The sequence below is a fragment of the Ornithorhynchus anatinus genome, chromosome 4 (genome assembly GCF_004115215.2).
Source record: "Ornithorhynchus anatinus isolate Pmale09 chromosome 4, mOrnAna1.pri.v4, whole genome shotgun sequence".
NCBI classification, from domain to species: Eukaryota; Metazoa; Chordata; class Mammalia; order Monotremata; family Ornithorhynchidae; genus Ornithorhynchus; species Ornithorhynchus anatinus.
Genome location: NC_041731.1, coordinates 98,554,303 through 98,561,501, shown reverse-complemented (window position 1 = coordinate 98,561,501; position 7,199 = coordinate 98,554,303). Strand labels below are relative to the sequence as shown.

Sequence of the window (7,199 nt, the reverse complement as noted above, 5' to 3'; positions counted from 1 at the left end):
AACTCTGTAGCTTGGATCATCTTTCTAAAATATTGTTCTGCACACATCTTTTCCCTTGTTAAAAATCTCCATTTATCTTCATAGAAAGCAGAATTCCTGACCACTGGCTTTCAAGTACTCTGTCCCTCTTTTGTCTTATGCTGTCGAGTTGTCTCTGACCCATAGTGACTCCTTGGACACATCTCTCCCAGAACGCTTCACCTCTATCTGCAGTCTTTCTGGTAGTGTATCCACAGAGTTGTCTTGGTTTACCATTGCCTTCTTCTCACAGTAAATTTGAGTCTCCACCTTCGACTCTCTCCCACGCTGCTGCTGCTGCCCAGCACAGGGGAGTTTTGACTTGTAGCAGATTGCCTTTCACTCGGTAGCCACTGCCCAAGCTAGGAATGGAATGAGTTTGCCTCTGCTTGAGTCTCCCTCCCTTAGTCAAGACTGATGGAGTACTGGAAACTCTCCAGGTGTGATCCTGAGAGGGTCTGTCCCTCTTACCTATACTCTGTCTTCTTAATCAAAAGTGCTTATACAATCTTCAGCTACTTTACTCCTGCTTGAACAGTCTGGTCTTCCCTATCTCACCATCTTTCACTGTGCCTCATTCTTGAATCTCCTGCCTATGACCCCTGGCTCAAGCCCTTCCTCTGGCCTGGTACCCTTTCCCCACTCAAATCCACCAGACCACAGGATTTGCCACCTTCAAAACCTTCTGGAATCCCACCTTCTCCAGGAAGTGTCCCCCAATTAATTTTCCTTCTCTCCAGATCAATCCTTCCTACTGACATCTCAGCACTCTTGCACCACCTCAGAACTTCTGAGTTCACTTCCTCTCATTGCATTTTTTTCATATTGTTTTAAGTTCTACACTATTTTAGCATTTTTTTCATTTTTATAATTTATTTAATGTTTACTTCCATAATTATATTGTAAGATCCTTGGAGCAGGGATAATAATAATAGTATGTGTTAAACACTTACTATGTGTCAAGCACTGGTCTAAGCACTGAATTAGAAACAAGCTAATCAGGTTGGACACAGTCCTTGTCCCACACGGTGCTCACAGTCTTAATCCCCATTATACAGAAGAAGAAACTGAGGCCCAGAGAAGTGACTTGCTCAAGTTCACACAGTGGACAAATGGAAAAGCTGGGATTAGAACCCAGGTCCTTCTGACTCTCAGGCTTATGCTGTATCCAGTAAGCCTTGCTGCCCTTGGGTTAGCTTGAGTTTCAGTGCAGTACATTAAACATTAAAGCAGTGACCAGATCACTGAAGCAGTAACAGATGAAATAGGTCCTACAGTTTCAGAGGTGCTTAATAAGGTAGGTCAGCAGGATTGGCACTGGTTGCAGAACACTGTGCTAAATCCTGTGAGGATTGCCAAGAAGGAAAAAGATACAGTCCCCTTCCTGGAAATCACTCTCCCTGATTAAAATCTAACCCAATAATCACAGCTGCCCATTAAAAACAATATCCACACCAAATAGGGCAGAAACCCAAAATACAGAAACAAATATATCTAATGACAAAATAAAGCAAAAAGAATCAATGAGTGGCATTTAGTAAGTGTTTCTTGGGCGTAGAGCAAAATACTAAGTCCTTGGGAGAGTGGGATACAAAAGTGTAAATATAAATGATGATTTCCCAAAAGAAACTTACAGTCTATAAGAGGAGACAAGTATTAAAATCCATTATGGATGGTTATGTAAACAAGTGCTCCGTTGCTAGACAAGAGGTGAATATCAAAGGGTTCAAGGGGAACAGAAGAGGTTTGAATGCAAAGATATATACAGTAACTGAGGATTCCTGGAATGATCGCTGTGACTAGAGTGTATGGAGGTTAATCAGAGGAGGATTTGTGGAGCCAGGTGGCCTTTTAGTAGAGTTTCAAGGAGGGAAGAGCCTTTTCGGGAAAGAAAATGATTCGTCAAAGGCAGCGAGGCTGTAGTTTTAGGAGTGGGAGATGGTGAGCTCCTTGTCTGGCCAGGCAGAAACAGGGGGAGAGAGAGCTGAGGCAATTTGAGCTATTTCAGGCGGGTATGTGGGAGAAGCAAGAAGGAAGTTAGTGCAGATCTTAAGGCCTATTGGTCAGGAGGTTTGATCTGATCTAAGAATAACAAAGGCACTGGAAGACTATGATAAATTAGAAACAGGAACAATTTTTTTTAACTTCATTTAATCCTTAAAGTCCATCTTTTGAAAGATATAATCAGATACAAAGATTTCAATCCCTGGGACCAAAACTTTTCTGTGGTGTTGTAATTATATTTGTATATATTAGAATCTTGACTCTTGGCTGTCAGCTTTTAAATGCACATTTTCACTTTAAATCATTTTTAATTAGTAGATGTTATAGACATTCCAAGCTATCCTTCAATGTTGGGTGACCATATGCAATTCTTAGCAAGGGCTAAATCCCATCATATAATGTGAAAATAGAAGGGAATAATTATTGATATGAAGAATTACTGTCAATTCCAAAGTTAAACTCCTCTCATATAAATCTGAATGATTTATGTGCATTCATTCATCCATTCAGTCATATTAATTGAACATTTATTATTGAGCACTTACCATGTGCAGAGCACTATACTAAACACTTGGGAGAATACAGTGTACAGCATTGACTTGTGTACATAATTATTGACATATGATAATAATAATAATGTTAGCATTTGCTAAGCACTTACTATGTGCCAAGCACTGTTCTAAGCACTGGAGTAGATGCAAGGTAATTAGGTTGTCCCACTTGGGGCTCACAGTCTTCATCCCCATTTTACAGATGAGGTAACTGAGGCACAGAGAAGTTAAGTGACTTTCCAAAGGTCACACAGCTAACAAATCGCGGCACCAGTATTAGAATCCAAGACCTCTGACTCCCAAGCCTGTTCTCTTTCCACTAAGTCGCTCTGCTTCTTAATAACAGTACTCATTAAGTGCTCACTTTATGCCAAGCACTGGGCTAAACACTGGAGTAATAATAATGATAATTGTGGTAGTCAAGTGCTTACTATAATGTTGGTATTTGTTAAGTGCTTATTATGTGCAGAACACTGTTCTAAGCGCTGGGGTAGATACATACAGGGTAATCAGGTTGTCCCACGTGAGGCTGACAGTTAATCCCCATTTTACAGATGATGCCTATGTGCCAAGCAGTGTATTAAGTGCTGGGGTAGTTACAAGATAATCAGGCCCCACATAGGGATTACAGTTTAAATAGGAAGGAGAACAGTTATTGAATCCCCATTTGGCAGAAAAGTTAAATGGCTCCCCAAAGGTCACACAGCAAGTAAGTGGGATTAGAACCCAGAGCCAATGATTCCCAGGCCCACGCTCTTTCCACTAGGCCTCTTGCTTCCTAATACGTCAATTTAAGGTAGAACCATAGATGCAAACTTTTCATTTTGATGGTAGGGGAGATATATCATTGTCAGGTCGGACACTGTTCCTGCCGTACTTGGGACTCACAGTTCAAGTAAGGCAGAACAGGTAATAATCTGCATTTTACAGACAAAGAAACTGAGGCACAGAGAAGTTAATAATAATAATTATGGTATTTGTAAGTGCCTACTATGTGCCAAGCACTGTTGTAAGTGCTGCAGTAGATATAAATTAATCCAGTTGGTCAGAGTCCCTGTCCCACATCAGGCTCATACTTTTATCCCCATTTTACAGATGAGGTAACTGAGGCACAGAGAAGTGAAGTGACTTGCCCAGGGTTACCCAGTCGACAAGTGGTGGAGCAGGGATTAGAACCAAGGTCCTTTTCACTCCCAGGCCCACGGTCACACAACAGTTAAGTGGCATAGCTGGAATAGAATCCAGGTCCTCTGACTCTCAGGCCTGTGCCCTTTCCCCTAGGCCATACAGCTTCAATCAATCAATGTATTTATTGAGCACTTACTATGTGCAGAGCACTGTACTAAGCACTCAGTAGAGCACAATACAACAGAATCAGCAGACACATTCCCTGCCCACAATGAGCTTACAATCTAGAGGGGGAGACGGACATTAACATGAATAAATAAGTCATTTATAATATACAATTTAAAGATATGTACATAAGTGCTGTAGGGATTGGGGTGGGGAGGCTGTCCAGAGGTTACAGATTGAGGTGCATAATCAACGCAGACGGGAGAGCGAGCCAGGAGTAAAGAGGACTTAATAGGGCAAGACCTCTTGGAGGAGATGTGACTTTATGCTTCCTAATAAAACATCAGTTTAAAGTAGTGCCAAAGATGCAAACTTTTCATTTTGGGAGGGAGGGATTTTCCGGGGAGTAGAAGGGAAATTTCAAAGAACAAATGGGCCCGAAAGCCACCCTTGTAGGTTTTCTTAACCCTGATTGGGAACTCAGGTGTTGTCAGAGACCCATTGGTCCCCATTATTTCCATCCTCCTCATCCCCCTCCTGTAGTGTGGGCACCTCCGATTAGGACTAAATTTCTCTCCCTACATCCTGATGCGGAGTTCAGTATCAGAGTTCATGTCTCATCTAGTGGGTTATGTATTATTTCCGTTCACCCAGGGTGATGCTAACCGGTTGATGAAAACCTCACGTGTAGTCTTCCCAGATCAGTCCGACGGAAGACTACAGAAAATCAACCAAGAGGAGTGACATGTTAAGCCAGTTTTCAGTAATCTCCGTAAATGGAAATTGTTATCATTAACATCAGGGTTTTTTGAGTTCCTACTGTGTGCAGAGCACTCTCCTGGGGACATTCACAACTTTCATTGGTTACCAATTCTTTTATGCAGCCATCCGGGCAGTTCACAGCATTTACTGAGCACACACTGAGGACAAATTCAGTGAACATTGTGTGTGTGTGTGTGTGTGTGTGTGTGTGTGTATATATTTATATAAATCAGTGGTATTTATTGAGTGCTCACTATGTGCAGAACACTGTACAAAGTGCTTGGGAGAGTACGATGCAAAAGAATTAGCAAAAATGTTTGCTGAACATAAAATGAGTTTACAGTCTAGAGGCATATTGACATATGTGTGTGTGTGTGTGTGTATACTATGTGTATATGTGTGTGTGTGTACTTAATACTGTTGTCTTAATTCTTAATATATAGACATATTGTGCAGTATAGTGTAGTGGATAGATCATGGGCCTGGGAGTCAGAAGGTCATGGGTTTTAATCCCGGCTCTGACACCTGCTGTGTCACCTTGGACCAGTCACTTCACTTCTCTGTACCTCAGTTCCCTCATCTGTAAAATGGGGATTGAGACTATAAGCCTCACATGGGACAGGGACTGTGTCCAACTCAATTTGCTTGTACCCACCCCAGTGCTTAATGCAGTGCCTGGCACATAGTAAGTGCTTAACAAATACCATCATTATTATTATTATTATGTACACTATATATGTCTTAATATATGGACATACTGTGTGTACTTGATGTATACTTAACACAAACACATATATGTGCAACAGTATTAAGTGTTTTCTGAGGACAGAGCACCATACAAAATACTCAAGGAGAATTCACAGGTGGAAATTAGAAACAGTACCTCTTGTTTCAGTTTCAATCCATTTCTTCTTGAGGAGCAGGAAAACAGCTAGTCAATCAATAATATTTATTGTGTTTACTGTAGGCAGAACATGGAACTAAACTTCCTTTAAAAAAATACATTTTCTCTTTTATATAATAACCATTTTTCTTCTCCAAAGCAAATGACTCCAACTCTTCCAACCTTTCCTCCCTGGTCCCATTTTTCAACATTTTCAACATGTTACTATACCTTGTGTTATTCTGTTTTCCAACTTGATCTGTCTTATTGGGCAGAGGATAATTGTATCTTTCTTGTTGCTGCTGGTGGTGGTGGTGGTGGCATTTGTTTTGTTTTAGATTTATTGTTTTTTCTTTTCCTTTGGGGTTATTTTTGAAAGAAAGTTGTGGGGCAGGGGGTTGCCCAGACCCCTATTAGGTCACAGTTAGGGCCATGCTCAGTGATGGCTAATAAAAATAATGGCTTTTGTTCAAAACTTACTATGTGCCAGGCTCAGTACTAAGTGTTGAAGGGAGTGGATTCAAGCAAATAGGGTTGCACACAGTACCTGTCCCATAACAGGCTCACAGTCTCTATCCCATTTTACAGATAAGATAACTGAGGCCCAGGGAAGTGATGTGACTTACCTAAGGTCACACAGCAGACAAGTGGCAGAACTGGGATTAGAATCTATATCCTTCTAACCACTAGGCCATGCTGCTTCTCTAATGAAGCTAATGTAATGAGTGTAGATTCGATACTGTTTGCTGCTGAGAGGGGCTGAGGGAGAGTCAGTTCTGGGACCACAGACTCCATCTCTTCCCCCTCCCAGCCATCAAGTGATGCACGCTGCAGAGCTTGGCAAAAGAGTGTGGATGGGTCAGAGCCAGTCATCACCACTACCGCAGAAACAATTCAAGAGCATGTCCCAATACCTTTTGCCTCTCTACCATTGGCAGCTGAGCAGGGTTCACTCTGAACGGCAAGGGACCGGGAAAGTTCCACCAGTCTAATTTCATGGACAGAGAGTGCAAGAGATCCTCTCACATTACCACTGACACTTCTGCGTAGAATCTCACCTTCAGAAGGACTGTGTTTTTACTCCATCCTACTCTTTTAGGCACACTCCATTTTCTCTCCCTCCAATACAAATCAAAGGTATTTATTGAGGGCTTACTGTTTACAGAGCACAGTACTAAGTGCTTGAAAGAGTGCAGTACAAAAGTCCAATGAGGATATAAGTGATGCCACATGGAGTGGAAAAATTACCTCTTTGGGTCATACAGGTTTCCTTTAATCAATACGTTCCAGTCTCACCATCATAATAGTAATAGTAATAACTGGTATTTGTCAAGCGCTTACTGTGTGCCAGGCACTGTTCTAAGTTCTGAGGAGGATACAAACTAATTCAGGTTGGACACAGTCCCTGTCCCGCATTGGGCTCACAGTCTTAATCCCTGTTTTACAGATGAGGGAACTGAGGCACAGAGAAGTAAAGTGACTTGCTCAGGGTCACAGAGTAGACAAGTGGTGGAGCCAAGATTAGAGCACGGGTCCTTCATACTCCCAGGGCCATGCTCTATCCACTAGTCCACCCTGCTTTCCATCATCACTTAGTAGGGTGCCTGGCACATAGTAAGCACTTAATAAATACCATTATTATTGGCATCAGTAACATTAAATAATGAATAAAGAGGGCCAAGAAACTT

General features: G+C 41.7%; 1 non-coding gene across 1 annotated transcript; it reads right to left on the bottom strand.

Moving 5' to 3' along the window:
* Nucleotides 1–338: 338 nt before the first annotated feature.
* LOC114811440 lies at nucleotides 339–476 on the bottom strand. The gene has a single exon (XR_003759143.1). It is a non-coding gene; the product is annotated as a small nucleolar RNA SNORA7 (small nucleolar RNA).
* Between the last annotated feature and the right edge of the window lie 6,723 nt (nucleotides 477–7,199).